Raw genomic sequence first — 16,674 nt, forward strand, 5'->3', positions numbered from 1 at the left:
AAGTTATTTATGAACCGTTTCCTGCATTATTTACTTTTGAGCTGTTTCCAAAGTTACTTTTGTACCGTTTTCTTGCATTGTTTACCTTTAAACTGTTTCCAGAGTTACTTTTGAACTGTTTTCTTGCATATCATGCGTGCTTGCATGTGAGTGTTCCTTATTTGCTATATTTTCCTGACTTCATGACTTGTATTATTGATTGATAACGTGTTAAGTGTTTTGAATGATTTCGAAAACGAGCTTTCTAAGCGAGTGTGTACTTTATCGCACTCGACCTAAATAACTGTGCAATTTTCAAGGATTTAATTATTGAAATGCTAGTTGCGCATGAATGTAAGCAGTTTGGCCGAATTGGCCACAGCCCTTTGTTACCGATCGACTCGAGCCAGAAGCGGACTCGGTCGGGCGATATGGTGACCCTGGGTGAATTTGGTATACTCCAGTATTACCTTGTAGTCCGGCTACGTCCGGATGGGTGGAGTCCGGCCAATGGTCGGATGGGTGGAGTCCGGTCAACGTCCGGAAAAGGGGATGAACGAACAAAAGGATGAACGAGGGATTCTACTTACAAAAAATGTATTTTCAAACGATTGGAGGAATAAGGGAAAATGTCAGGGGAACGAACGAACAAACGAATAGCTCCATGTGAGCCCGTATCCTTTTAATGAATGTTACTATCGCTTTCTATTGTAAATGTTCCTTGAATTATTGATACTCCATTTTAATTTATTGTAAATGTTGTAGTTGTTTCTGGACTTATCATTTGATTTATGACATCATTGAAATGAACTATTGTGAAACCGATTTGATTACTGATTTTAATGGTTACTCGCTGAGCTTCTAGCTCACCCCAAAAATATTTTTATTCCCCTCCACAGGGCTCGTGGCGAAGGAAGGACTTGTGGTACTTGTTCACGTGACTGGATGGCATATATCTTGTATAATTTGGATTTGGAATCATTTTATGTATAGTTGAGAATCGTTGCCGCTTCGCTTATGACATGTAATTATTGGAGACTTGGATGTATGTTTGTGGACCATGTGATGTATATTTGAGATTTATATTGTAATTCATTTGAGGATTGTAGTGAACGACTGAGTCCCGGCGAGAGATGGGCAGGCGACCCGCCGAACCCTGGGGTACGCCCTAGGGAGAGGTGGGGCCGTCACAGGTGGTATCAGAGCCATATGCCGACAGTTGGGACTTCACGTCCTTCATCTGGAAAAGCCCTGAGCCTCTCGTTCGTGAAGAGTCACGAAGCGAAACTCTCTGTAGGGGATGCCTGCGGGTGGCAAGCTGATAGTTACCCCGTGATGTGACCCTGAGAACTGTCACAGGTGGTATCAGAGCTTAGGTTTCATATCTCTGTAGTGTATCCTAGGCTTGAAGTTTAGGATGCCGGACTGTGGGTTTGGTTTGAAATATTAGTGATTCTTGTGGGATGTCTTGACTTGATTGGTACAAGAGGGAATGTCGAGGACGACATTCTTTTAAGGATGGGAGATTGTGACGCCTAGAAAAATATGAGTATGAGAATCCGAAAATTTTTTTTAATATAATTTCTAGACGTTATTTTGTTTCCTTGTCTATAATTTTTTACCTTTCTTCAATATATTCATTTTTTATACATTTTTATAAGGAAATATAGTTTTCGAATCATTTCCTTGACACAAGTTAGTCCACGTTAAGTTTGAAGTGTATTATGGACGTGGGACCCGCTAGTGCGGTAAATGTGGTATATTTTTTACAACTCATTGGAGTTAATTGTAAAGATTAAAAGAAGTTTGGGCCATAGTGTGACTTTGGTTAATTACAAGTTGCTAGACTTCCTAAAGGTTCCGTGATATTCCTAAGCTTAATTTTCATTGGCTAATCAAAAAGGTAGTGGCCTTTGACCAAGGGATTTAGTATTAAGCTTCTTAGTAAGACCAAAGACAAAGAAACAAGGTGAGTTTCGGCCAACTCTTGGGAGAAAAGAAGAAAGGAACAACCGAGAGAAACAAGAGGAAAAAATTCTGGTTTTGTGCCACCACTCCATTAAGCTTGGGAGTTAGAGCAAAAGAAAGCTAATGAACTTGGTTCTTGAAGTGCAGCCTTGTAAACCCACCTTTGGAAGGTAAAGCAGCCTTGAACTCTTGTAAAACTTATAGCAATTGGGTAGAAATGTTGTTTTTGATGTTGTAAGATGCTAATAAGGGTTAATGATGGTTTATATATCACTTTTGTGGGTTTGTGTGGAAGATTTGGTGATTTCTATGGTTGTTGAGAAAATTCCAGAATTGAGATTTCTTATGGTTCAGTTCTGCCCGTTTCTGTTTGAGTATGTTAGAGGCCTAATTAGCCTTACCACAAAGCATGAAAGTTGTAGATAATGATGTTTTATAGTTGCCTGCAAAATTTCAACTCAATCGGAGCAACGTAACCTGTGAAAAGACTAAAATACCGCTGCTGCCCTGTTTCTATCCGAACATCCTAATCAGCTTCTGTAATTGGTTGTTTTGACCAGGAATACTACTGATTTAGTTGTTGATGTCTTCTTAAAAATTCTATCCCTGTATCTTAGCTTTCAAATGGCTTTGGAATTACCTGAATTGGAGTTGTGTGTGCTGAGATATGAGTGAATAAAGCAGGACTGCTAGTTGATTTCCGCAGTGAATTTCGAACTGGAAAATCTGGAGTTGTTTTGGAAAATTTGACCTAGTTAGGGTGAGAACTGGAATGCGTGGTCTTCATGAAAGTTATAGGGAATGATATTTTAGAAATGCGTACAAAATTTCAGGTCAATCGGAGCAGCGTAGCTTGTGAAAAAATGGAATTCCCCTTGCTGTCCTGGTTTTACCCGAATTTGGGAATTGCTTCTGTAATTGGTTGTTTTGGTCAGGAATGCTTCCGAATTGGTTGTTGAGGTCTTCTGATGAAATGTACCCCTGTTTCTTAGCTTTCAGCTGGTTTCGGAATTTCTGGATTTGGACTTAGGTAGACTGATTTATGATATTTCCGCTAGAATGCGTTCTGTGAATCTGTTTTTCCGGTTCTGGTATAGTTTCTTTCATTTTTGACCTGGTTACACTCGAAACTGGGTTGAGTGACCTTCTGTAATATTGTAGCCCTGTCTCTTAGCTTCGAAACGGTGTATCTTGCACCTTCATCCGACAATCGTAGTGCCTTTGGTGGCATTACCGTAAAAGGATGTCAAAAGCTATTTTTCTGGTTTTTGAGCTTAACTTTCATTTCCGAACTTTTCCCTAGCTTGACTTGTACTAGTACTACTTGGAGCTTGCTGAATGGCTATTGGATGAACTTGTTGTTGTGTGTGTACCTTTTGGACTGGCTGAAGAAATAATGAAGCCATGATGGCTGGGAAAGTAAGCAAATGTAGGGGAAGTGCTGTCCGAACTTTTAAAGGACTTGTTTGCATTGAATTTGTGATCTAAGACTTGGATTTGAGCAAGGCAATGATATATGATGGTTGGTTTCTGAGCCATGGAGGTGAGTGACCTCAAACTATTTCTGAAGTTATTTATGAACCGTTTCCTGCATTATTTACTTTTGAGTTGTTTCCAAAGTTACTTTTGTACCGTTTTCTTGCATTATTTACCTTTAAACTGTTTCCAGAGTTACTTTTGAACTGTTTTCTTGCATATCATGCGTGCTTGCATGTGAGTGTTCCTTATTTGCTATATTTTCTTGACTTCATGACTTGTATTATTGATTGATAACGTGTTAAGTGCTTTGAATGATTTCCAAAACAAGCTTTCTAAGTGAGTGTGTACTTTATCGCACTCGACCTAAATAACTGTGCAATTTTCAAGGATTTAATTATTGAAATGCTAGTTGCGCATGAATGTAAGCCGTTTGGCTAAATTGGCCACTGCCCTTTGTTACCGATCGACTCGAGCCAGAAGCGGACTCGGTCGGGCGATATGGTGACCCTGGGTGAATTTGGTATACTCGAGTATTACCTTGTAGTCCGGCTACGTCCGGATGGGTGGAGTCCGGCCAATGGTCGGATGGGTGGAGTCCAGTCAACGTCCGGAAAAGGGGATGAACGAACAAAAGGATGAACGAGGGATTGTACTTACAAAAAATGTATTTTCAAACGATTGGAGGAATAAGGGAAAATGTCAGGGGAACGAACGAACAAACGAATAGCTCCATGTGAGCCCGTATCCTTTTAATGAATGTTACTATCGCTTTCCATTGTAAATGTTCCTTGAATTATTGATACTCCATTTTAATTTATTGTAAATGTTGTAGTTGTTTCTGGACTTATCATTTGATTTATGACATCATTGAAATGAACTATTGTGAAAACCGATTTGATTACTGATTTTAATGGTTACTCGCTGAGCTTCTAGCTCACCCCAAAAATATTTTTATTCCCCTCCACAGGGCTCGTGGCGAAGGAAGGACTTGTGGTACTTGTTCACGTGACTGGATGGCATATATCTTGTATAATTTGGATTTGGAATCATTTTATGTATAGTTGAGAATCGTTGCCGCTTCGCTTATGACATGTAATTATTGGAGATTTGGATGTATGTTTGTGGACCATGTGATGTATATTTGAGATTTATATTGTAATTCATTTGAGGATTGTAGTGAACGACTGAGTCCCGGCGAGATTTGGGCAGGCGACCCGCCGAACCCTGGGGTATGCCCTAGGGAGAGGTGGGGCCGTCACAGGTGGTATCAGAGTCATATGCCGACAGTTGGGACTTTACGTCCTTCATCTGGAAAAGCCCCGAGCCTCTCGTTCGTGAAGAGTCACGAAGCGAAACTCTCCGTAGGGGATGCCTGAGGGTGGCAAGCTGATAGGTACCCCGTGATGTGACCCTGAGAACTGTCACAGGTGGTATCAGAGCTTAGGTTTCATATCTCTGTAGTGTATCCTAGGCTGTAAGTTTAGGATGCCGGACTGTGGGTTTGGTTTGAAATATTAGTGATTCTTGTGGGATGTCTTGACTTGATTGGTACAAGAGGGAATATCGAGGACGATATTCTTTTAAGGAGGGGAGATTGTGACGCCTCGAAAAATATGAGTATGAGAATCCGAAATTTTTTTTTTAATATATTTTCTAGACGTTATTTTGTTTCCTTGTCTATAATTTTGTACCTTTCTTCAATATATTCATTTTTTATACATTTTTATAAGGAAATATAGTTTTCGAATCATTTCCTTGATACAAGTTAGTCCACGTTAAGTTTGAAGTGTATTATGGACGTGGGACCCGCTAGTGCGGTAAATGTGGTATATTTTTGACAACTCATTGGAGTTAATTGTAAAAATTAAAAGAAGTTTGGGCCATAGTGTGACTTTGGTTAATTACAAGTTGCTAGACTTCCTAAAGGTTCCGTGATATTCCTAAGCTTAATTTTCATTGGCTAATCAAAAAGGTAGTGGACTTTGACCAAGGGACTTAGTATTAAGCTTCTTAGTAAGACCAAAGACAAAGAAACAAGGTGAGTTTCGGCCAACTCTTGGGAGAAAAGAAGAAAGGAACAACCGAGAGAAACAAGAGGAAAAAATTCTGGTTTTGTGCCACCACTCCATTAAGCTTGGGAGTTAGAGCAAAAGAAAGCTAATGAACTTGGTTCTTGAAGTGCAGCCTTGTAAACCCACCTTTGGAAGGTAAAGCAGCCTTGAACTCTTGTAAAAGCTTATAGCAATTGGGTAGAAATGTTGTTTTTGATGTTGTAAGATGCTAATAAGGGTTAATGATGGTTTATATATCACTTTTGTGGGTTTGTGTGGAAGATTTGGTGATTTCTATGGTTGTTGAGAAAATTCCAGAATTGAGATTTCTTATGGTTCAGTTCTGCCCGTTTCTGTTTGAGTATGTTAGAGGCCTAATTAGCCTTAGCACAAAGCATGAAAGTTGTATATAATGATGTTTTATAGTTGCCTGCAAAATTTCAGCTCAATCGGAGCAACGTAACCTGTGAAAAGACTAAAATACCCCTGCTGCCCTGTTTCTATCCGAACATGCTAATCAGCTTCTGTAATTGGTTGTTTTGACCAGGAATACTACTGATTTAGTTGTTGATGTCTTCTTAAGAATTATAGCCCTATATATTAGCTTTCAAATGGCTTTGGAATTACCTGAATTGGAGTTGTGTGTGCTGAGATATGAGTGAATAAAGCAGGACTGCTAGTTGATTTCTGCAGTGAATTTCGAACTGGAAAATCTGGAGTTGTTTTGGAAAATTTGACCTAGTTAGGGTGAAAACTTGAATACGTGGTCTTCATGAAAGTTATAGGGAATGATATTTTATAAATGCCTACAAAATTTCAGGTCAATCGGAGCAGCGTAGCTTGTGAAAAAATGGAATTCCCCTTGCTGTCCTGGTTTTACCCGAATTTGGGAATTGCTTCTGTAATTGGTTGTTTTGGTCAGGAATGCTTCCGAATTGGTTGTTGAGGTCTTCTGATGAAATGTACCCCTGTTTCTTAGCTTTCAGTTGGTTTCAGAATTTCTGGATTTGGACTTAGGTAGACGGATTTATGATATTTCCGCTAGAATGCGTTCTGTGAATCTGTTTTTCCGGTTCTGGTATAGTTTCTTGCATTTTTGACCTGGTTACACTCGAAACTGGGTTGAGTGACCTTCTGTAATATTGTAGCCCTGTCTCTTAGCTTCGAAACGGTGTATCTTACACCTTCATCCGACAATCGTAGCGCCTTTGGTGCCATTACCGTAAAAGGATGTCAAAAGCTATTTTTATGGTTTTTGAGCTTAACTTTCATTTCCGAACTTTTCCCTATCTTGACTTGTACTAGTACTACTTGGAGCTTGCTGAATGGCTATTGGATGAACTTGTTGTTGTGTGTGTACCTTTTGGACTGGCTGAAGAAATAATGAAGCCATGATGGCTGGGAAAGTAAGCAAATGTAAGGGAAGTGCTGTCCGAACTTTTAAAGGACTTGTTTGCATTGAGTTTGTGATCTAAGATTTGGATTTGAGCAAGGCAATGATATATGATGGATGGTTTCTGAGCCATGGAGGTGAGTGGCCTCAAACTATTTCTGAAGTTATTTATGAACCGTTTCCTGCATTGTTTACTTTTGAGCTGTTTCCAAAGTTACTTTTGTACCGTTTTCTTGCATTATTTACCTTTAAACTGTTTCCAGAGTTACTTTTGAACTGTTTTCTTGCATATCATGCGTGCTTGCATGTGAGTGTTCCTTATTTGCTATATTTTCTTGACTTCATGACTTGTATTATTGATTGATAACGTGTTAAGTGCTTTGAATGATTTCCAAAACGAGCTTTCTAAGCGAGTGTGTACTTTATCGCACTCGACCTAAATAACTGTGCAATTTTCAAGGATTTAATTATTGAAATGCTAGTTGCGCATGAATGTAAGCCGTTTGGCTGAATTGGCCACTGCCCTTTGTTACCGATCGACTCGAGCCAGAAGCGGACTCGGTCGGGCGATATGGTGACCCGGGGTGAATTTGGTATACTCGAGTATTACCTTGTAGTCCGGCTACGTCCGGATGGGTGGAGTCCGGCCAATGGTCGGATGGGTGGAGTCCGGTCAACGTCCGGAAAAGGGGATGAACGAACAAAAGGATGAACGAGGGATTCTACTTACAAAAAATGTATTTTCAAACGATTGGAGAAATAAGGGAAAATGTCAGGGGAACGAACGAACAAATGAATAGCTCCATGTGAGCCCGTATCCTTTTAATGAATGTTACTATCGCTTTCCATTGTAAATGTTCCTTGAATTATTGATACTCCATTTTAATGTATTGTAAATGTTGTAGTTGTTTCTAGACTTATCATTTGATTTATGACATCATTGAAATGAACTATTGTGAAACCGATTTGATTACTGATTTTAATGGTTACTCGCTGAGCTTCTAGCTCACCCCAAAAATATTTTTATTCCCCTCCACAGGGCTCGTGGCGAAGGAAGGACTTGTGGTACTTGTTCACGTGACTGGATGGCATATATCTTGTATAATTTGGATTTGGAATCATTTTATGTATAGTTGAGAATCGTTGCCGCTTCGCTTATGACATGTAATTATTGGTGTCGCGCCCCACTTTTTGAATGAGTGAATGTGATGTGATGTGTGTGTGAAGTGTGGTGTGAACGTGTGCAAAATGAAAAGTAAAAAGGCCATGGGACTTTGGAAAGCGACGATTTGGCCAAATGAAATTTTAAAAAGGGTTTTTTAAATATGAAAACGGAGTCGCCACTTGGTATAGATTTGGGGTGTACCAAGTCACCCAAAAAGTGTTTTTTAAAGACAAAGTAGTAAAACCCTTTTTAAAACGACTCCTAATCCACGTAAGCCAAAGAAAAAGGTTCGGGGGTCACGTTTGACAAAGGGGAAGGCAAGGATAGAATCCAAGGCACCCCTTTGACCTAGCCAAGGCTAGTTGCGCGACTTAACCTTACCTTTCCTAGTTTTCTACCCAATGTATGCTCGCACGTTTGGATATGACTATATGAATGCAAAATGGAAAGGAAAAATGCAATCCTAAATTCTACGATGTCTCTTGTGAGGCTTTTGGTCCCAAACCACATGAATTGTGGCGGCCAACAAAGGAAAACCTCATAGAGGTCGATTAATGCAAATGAGACTCAAGTGTGCAAGTGTGAAAGTGTATGAAAGAAATTAAAAATCCAAGTGTTTGCGTGCAAGTGTATGAAAAGGTGCACGTGTGCAATTGTATGAAAATTCCAAGTGTTCGTGTGCAAGTGTATGAAATATAGTGATAAGTGCATATAGGTGTAATTAAATGCAATTTTGTGAAGTAGAAATCAAAATGAACAATAAGGAAAGGAAAATGTGAATTGAAAAGAATGAGTGAGTAATAAATGAGAATGACTGAACCTAAGGGAATGCATCAGGTCGGGTATGGGAATGACTCCTAACTTGTCGACTTCGATTTTCCCTTTGATTAGAAGGCAAAACTAGCGTGCTAAGGCTATCGAGTAGCCACACTCGCTCGTTTCCCTTATCAGAAGGAGACCCTCAAGCAAATGGACCCTACAACTATCATGATATGCAAAAATCCTAACATGAAGGGAAAGGGGGTTCGAGGAGCATGCCAAGTGATAAAACTAAGAAAAATGCATGATATGTAGTGAAAAAGCAAATGATATGCTAATGAGGGGAAATCCCTAAGGGTCTAGCGTTGGACTAGCCCATTCTATGAATTCCGACTAGCGTTGGACTAGCGGAAACGTACATTCATCCATTCCATTCATTCATGGCTATGAAAGCAAGTAGACATGCCAAAATACTCGTAAACACATAGCACATAGCATTTAGCATGCTCGACTAGATGCAAGAGCCTAATAAAGCAATTAAACATGTAGCAACAAAAACAAGCAAGCAAGGGGAAGGGGAAGTGGACCAGATGCTCTCCGAGCCCTATCTATTACAAGCCAAGAGGTGTACACATACCCCATAAAAGCATAAAGGGGAAGGGGAAATGGACAAGATGCTCTCCGAGCCCTATCTATTACAAGCCAAGAGGTGTACACATACCCCATAAAAACTTAAATAAAAGTAAAAGTAAGTAAACGCATGCAAGGAGGTAAGGAAAGCGAAGTAGACAGGCATATTCACATAACACGTAAGAGCACATAGGGTCAAATGAAGTGCAAAATGAGGGATAGAGTGTACCTCCCTTGAAGCGACGCCCTAACGTAGTGAAATTACTAATTTACCCTCCAAAATAATAAAAAGGTCAAGGTACCACTTAAATTATCAAATAATCACATGAAACAAAAATTAAATATGAAAAACGAAAGTTAAACACCAAATTGAGTCAGTTAAAGTATTTACATAGACAAACCAACTATGTACAAAGCAATTATTGCAAGAGGGACATAATTAGAAGGACATGAAAATTCCTAAAAGAGAGCAAGATAAAATACCAAAATTGATGACTTAAGATGAGACCCATAAAAATCAAATGCAAAAATGTATTTAGAACACAAATCCAAGTTAAAAATTCTATTAAGACTTATTGAACCTCAAAATGCATCCTAAAACTCACTAAACATCTTACCCAAAATCATGTCAAAGCAAACCAAAAACAATTAAGATTCTAGAATGACAAAAGTGATTAAATTATTCAACTAATTGGACCATAACAAGGCAAGGGGGAACTTAGGGGGTTAAGGTGCAAGTGTTTTAGGACCTAATTGCAAGATCATGGAAAGTAATTGGGCCATAATGCATTAGATGGAAACCAAGGGGTTGGAGTGCGAGTTTTGAAAATCATTTTCATGCAAAAGCCATGCAATCACGTAGAAGAAACTTTCTCTGCAACAAATTTCATTTCCAGTCGTGGCTTCTTTCTTTCCACTTAATTAGTTCAAAACAATCACCATTTCAATACTTCAAACAACTAGTGCAACACAATCATTAAGCACACACCTTATTTCCCCTTAAGAAATCCTTCTTTTTAACACCAAAGCCATGCAAATCAGATTTTTTAAAAAAACATCTAACAACTCAAACAACTTCAGCAGCTTGGACCATCTTCAATTAAAAAACATCTAACACTCTAGATAACAAAATGAAAGCTGAGACCGTAGATCATGAAAGAAAAAAAACTTCAGCAGCCCAAGCAATCCACGAAAGAAAAACACATTTCTGCAACACCTTGCCCTTTAAGCTTTCCGCGGCCAACACAAAATCCGAATACCCATTTGTCTTTCAAACTCCAATTACTAACCCAAACACACACAGCTTTAAATTAGACAGCAGCCACATCACTATCACCATCCAAACAGGCAGAAAACTTAAAAGATCTCATGCAAAATTTCTGGAAAGAATATGCAAATGTTGGACGAACAAAACTGCCGCAACTTTTCCTCAAAATGCAGATTCCTATGAAAACTTTCGTGCCAAAATGATTTTAAGTTTCAGCTTTCGTGCAAAATGATTTTAAGTTTCAGCACTTCGCATGGCAGATTCATATCAAGCTCATCATGCATACAAGGGAATGGTAAAACCAGAAAATTTTCATGCAAATTTGAGATGGCAAACTAAAAATCCAGCAACAAGAGAAATTTCAGCAGCCAAGCTATTCCTATGCAATTTTCACCCGCATGCTGCTGCAACTTCATGAGCTCATAGTGCAACTTTCCCAGCCCAACATCAAGAATCCAAACAACGAAATGCACCATTTTCTAACACCCAAACAAGTAGCAAAATGCAGCAAAGAAAGTTGCAAAGACATATGTTCCAATCAGCCAAAGAATCGAATGAAACCTTCTCCATTTCTGGTTGCTAAACTCAAGTCAAAAGCAAACATTCATCCTTATTTCCACAGCATCCAACATCGAACTGATTTTCACTAGTAAAAACCAAAGCTAACAAACCCATCAATCAATACGCAATCTGACCCAAACGAAAATGGTATATTCAGTAAACATGCATCATGAGAAAACCATTAAATGCAGAACGGTGGAAAACCAGACAGCAAAGGAAAGACCGCGGCAAAGAAACATCAAACAGATCTTGTTCTTCGTGTAAAAACATGTTAAATCAAACCAGGGAGGGAGATATGGCTACCTAAGAAGATGATTACGGGTTCCGTTGAGAGTGGAAATGTCAGGAAGCGCTGCTGATTCCAGAAATAAAGCCGCGGACGTCGCCGCTACAGAAATTCGCGCTGATGAAGCTGTCACTTTGGCTCTTGATTTAGCGGTCTTCCTGTGATCTTTTCCCAGAGATTTGTGAACGAGATTTCCTCTATGACCTCCCAAGAGTGTGCAGAAATCAAAAGGTCCTTCAGAAAGCTTGAATCAAAACGGGAATCTGGTCCTAAAGTAGGCCAGTTCACCAGCCAGGCCGAACTTTTGCAGAAGGGATTCCTGCAATTTTCCTTCCGTCATTGCCCGAAGCTTTTTCTTCTTGTCCTGCAGCTCACGGCCTCCCCTCCTCTTCCGTTTTCTATCTGCCCAGAAAGTCACTTTCTTGGTGAAGCTCTCTCGGCAACAATGGTGGCGGCCTATTTCCAATTTTCATCCGTCTCTCACACTCCTTCTCACCCTTCCTTAGCCGACAGCCTCTCTCAGCTTTCAACCCTCCTCAGCCTTTCTACCGTAACCCCTTTCTATCTTCCCCCATTTTTCTTTTCATCAGCTCTCTCCCCTTCTCTGTTTTCTTCTCCAGCCGTCCGTCCTCCCCAGATTTTTCCGAAACCCCTCTGCCCAGAAAAAACTCCCTCCACCTCCTTCAAAAGCTGCGTTTTTCTATCTCCTCAAACCCCTCTCCTATCCTCCCTTCCCTCAGTTTCCTTTTTGTTGTTTTTTTCTTCTTTCCTCCCGTCAGCTCCCTCTATTTCTGTTGCCCGCAACCTTTCTTACTCTTCACCATAATCTATCCTCCTTTACTCTCCCCAACCGCCACCCGAAGTTCTGCTCTCTTTGCTGTTTTTCTCTCCCGCTTGCTAGCTCTCCCGAAAAACCTCCTTGCTCACCCCAAAAACTCCCTGCGGCTGATGTTTTCTTTCTGCTTTTATATGGAACTCCAAGGCCCTTAAACCCTCCACTGAATGGTCAGGATGAAGGCCAGCCTCTGCCTTCATCCTGCCCTTCAATGGCACGTACGAAGTTGGCCCTTTGCAAGCTGCCAAACATGCAGCTTGCAGGCCACGATCCTTTTTTTTTTTTTTTTTTTAGAAAAAGAAAACTAATACAACTTGATAATTACAGAAATGATAATAACAAAATTACACAAACCAGGTAATAATAATTATAACAAAACAAAAATAATTTTAAACAAAACACTAAACAAAAAAAATGGCCATTTTTTAATTTTCAATTTTTCTCTTTTCATTATTTTCTTTTTCTCAAAATAACTTAATAAAAATAACTAAAGTGCCCAAAGATTGCATTTAAAGAAATAAGCATATTTTTGTGAACAAATTTTCCCTTTTTTCCTTTTTTTTCCTTTTTTTCATTTTTCCAATCCAACAACAGCCTATTTTTTGAATTTTTCTTTTCAAGAAAGCATTGAACAAAATGACTACAACATATTTTTGATGTTTTCCTTTTCTTTTTCCTAAAAACTCTACGCTAATTTTAAACTTAAAAGCTAAAACTAAAAATTAAAACTAAAAGTAAACAACGAATGCAAGCAATCTAAAATGAAAATCATGAAATAGATGCCACATAAAATTATTCAAAATTTGGTGTCTACAGTTTGCCCCTCTTTGTCTGAGTTTTGAAAAAACTTGAGACAAAGAAGTAGACACCAAATACTTACCTGTGTTATTGGGCTGCAAAAGATTCCAACGAACAGGAATTCTAATACGGGACTGACCCGAACATGATAAATAAAACGGGACTGACCCGAACCAGAATTGAAAACGGGACTGACCCGAACAGAAATTTAAAACGGGACTGACCCGAGCAGGGATTTAAAATGGGACTGACCCGAACAGGAATTTAAAATTGGGATAGACCCACGGGATAGACCCACGGGATAGACCCGGACAGAAATATAAAAGTGGGATTGACTAGAGATAGGAAATTCAAATGGGATTGTATGAAGAAAACTGTATAAGACTTTATTTGAAAACGTATCCACAGATTTGCCCCAGTAATGAATTGGTCAGTGGGATTAAACCCGAACCTGCCATGATGATCGACCAGTGGGATAATACCCGATCCTGCCGAGGTTGGCGGGATGAAACCCGGTCCCAACGAAAAAAGCGGTCAGCGGGATTATACCCGGTCCTGCCGAGATTTGCGGGATGAAACCCGGTCCCAATTTGATAAAAAGCGGTCAGCGGGATTATACCCGGTCCTGCCGAGATTGGCGGGATGAAACCCGGTCCCAATTTGATAAAAAGCGGTCAGCGGGATTATACCCGGTCCTGCCGAGATTGGCGGGTCTCGGGGCGGTCAGCGGGATTATACCCGGTCCTGCCGAGATTGGCGGGATGAAACCCGGTCCCAATTTGATAAAAAGCGGTCAGCGGGATTATAACCAGTCCTGCCGAGATTGGCGGGATGAAACTCGGTCCCAATTTGATAAAAAGCGGTCAGCGGGATTATACCCAGTCCTGCCGAGATTGGCGGGATGAAACCCGGTCCCAATTTGATAAAAAGCGGGATTATACCCGGTCCTGCCGAGATTGGCGGGATGAAACCCGGTCCCAATTTGATAAAAAGCGATCAGCGGGATTATACCCGGTCCTGCCGAGATTGGCGGGATGAAACCCGGTCCCAATTTGATCCTGCCGAAATAAGCGGTCAGCGGGATAAAACCCGGTCCTGCCGAAATAAGCGGTCAGCGGGATAAAACCCGGTCCTGCCGAGATTGGCGGTCAGCAGGATAAAACCCGGTCCTGCCGAAATAAGCGGTCAGCGGGATAAAACCCGGTCCTGCCGAGACGAACTTGATTTGATTTTTGATTTTTGTTTGGTGATTTTTCTTTTCGCTTTTCTTTTCGACTTTTGAGAATCTTTCCAACAAAATAATTTGCCCTAGTATGATGGATTTTTGCAACTTGAGTCTGTTGCTGATTCTGTATCGCCATGCTGTTGCACCTCTTGATCAAATTTACTTGCAACATTTTCGATTTGCCTTTGTTCACCAGAGGACACCTTCCAACACCGATTCCAGTGCGAGGTGTGATTGTTTTCGTCCATGCATGGAATTTTCCTGCAAAAGAGAAAAAATAAAAGAATTGCCACCATCATTTGATCCGTTTGCCTTTTGAGAATCGTGTAAACATAAGCCTTTTGATGCCTTCGTCAAAGTTGGCCGCGGCATCTGACTTGGTTGGATTTATCATTTCAAATGTCTCTGCTTTTCCAGACTGACCGGGTAAGCATTTTGCCATATTGCGAAGCCTTCGTAATTGGTTTGGTTGCACCTTAGCCCTTTTTAAGAGATGACTGAACCCAAGTATGCTTCGAGTAAACCACGGGGGTTGTCATTTACCACAGTTCAATGATAAAGAATGAGGTATGCAAGAAAAATTCACATGTCATGTAAAAATGAATATGCACAAGAATGCACTCACAACTAATTGTGTTTAAATTCTACAAAAATGCCATGAATGCAAGAAATTTGGTAAAAATGAGTTTCTTGAGAATGAATTTGCCAAAGAATGTTTTACAAAATGACCCAGTTTTGGCCCCAGGACGCGTATTCGAATCTCTGAATATCCTTGTTCTGGAATTCAATATTGGCAGAGGTATGACAAAAATGAGGAGAAGTCCAAATGGACCAAACCACCAGTTGTTCCTCTTTGTGCTTGCTCATTGCAGAAATCCTACCTTGGCGCCCTTTCGGGTTTTCACCTAAGGAAGCAATGGAAGAGCTCAACCTTAATCGCCTCAGGAGTATGAGTTTAAGATTTCTGACATCAGTAAAATGCGCTTCCCTTGTAAGATTAGGCGAAGGCATTATGGACATCACTTGCCAGTTGATTAGCAAATTTCCCAATAGAAAATACGGCAAATGACGAAAGCCAGGACTTTGGGCTTTTGAAATGAAGTCAGGTGAGGTGTTTTTCAAGAAAAGTTGAGGCTTGAAAGCAAATTTTGATGACAAGGGTGTGAAATAGCCTGAGATTGCATCATTTTGAAATTATTTCCCATTTTGAACGAAACTGAGGAAAATTTTGCCCCAGTTTGATTGGATTTTCTTTCTTTGCAATTTCTTCATTGCATTCTTCTTACTTTTTGCATTTTTTCTTCAAAACTAAATTTGCCCCAGTGTGGGGTTCTTTCTTCCTTTTCTTTTCCTTTCTCTTTTTTGCATTTTCAAAAATAAATTTGCCCCATTGTAGGGCTTTCCCCTTCTAATCATCTCTTTTCAAAATGAATTTGCCCCAGTGTGGGGTTTGCAATCTTCAGGGGCTGCCAAACGAAAAAAAAATTATTGTTCTTATAGCTCAAAAAGGACGACTAGGGATGAAATGTTTTGATTGGAAAGGAAGATGGCCTGACTTTGCCTCGTCTCTTGCATGATTTCCTAGAAGGAATTTGCATAATCAAATAAAGAATTTCTTACACATGTCTGAGTTGATAGGTCGAGGGAACGTCTGTCCTTCCATCTCTGCCCAAAATGAGTACTCCTCCAGGCAATACCTCTTGAACATCCAATAAGCTTTGTCAATTTGAATCACATTAGCACTTTGTTCCCTTCTTCAGGATATCGGTGGCGGACCCTTTTGTTATGAACATAGGCCATGCATTTTGACAATATTGGTCATGGCAGATAGCATTCAACTCCTTTTCATCAATCCGAATCAATCGTTAATGGCACTGTTTTAACCAATCAACTTCCAACCTGGCTGGAAAGAGATTTTCTCGAATGAAGGGATTTATCAATGAAGGAATTTCTCAATGAGGGCTTTTTAATGGAGGGATTTTCAATAAAGGGTTTCATCAAATTCCAAAACAGTGATATTCAATTCAAAGAGTCAAATAACTTCACCTTTGGCCATTAACAAAAAAATCAAAACAATAATCAAATAAACAAATAATCAAATTGCAAAAGATGCTTTCATTAAGCTATGTACATATGCAAGAAAAAGTTTTCATGAATTTTAGCCAATGACAACCCCTAGATTTATCAAAATTCCCTTCGAGAGGGAAGATAGTCAGCCATCCAAATTGTGAAGAGCTCTTCAAGACCTTCAAACTTCGTCATTGGAGGTGGATGCCTC

The sequence above is a fragment of the Coffea arabica genome, chromosome 4c (assembly GCF_036785885.1).
Source record: "Coffea arabica cultivar ET-39 chromosome 4c, Coffea Arabica ET-39 HiFi, whole genome shotgun sequence".
In the NCBI taxonomy this organism is placed as follows: domain Eukaryota; kingdom Viridiplantae; phylum Streptophyta; class Magnoliopsida; order Gentianales; family Rubiaceae; genus Coffea; species Coffea arabica.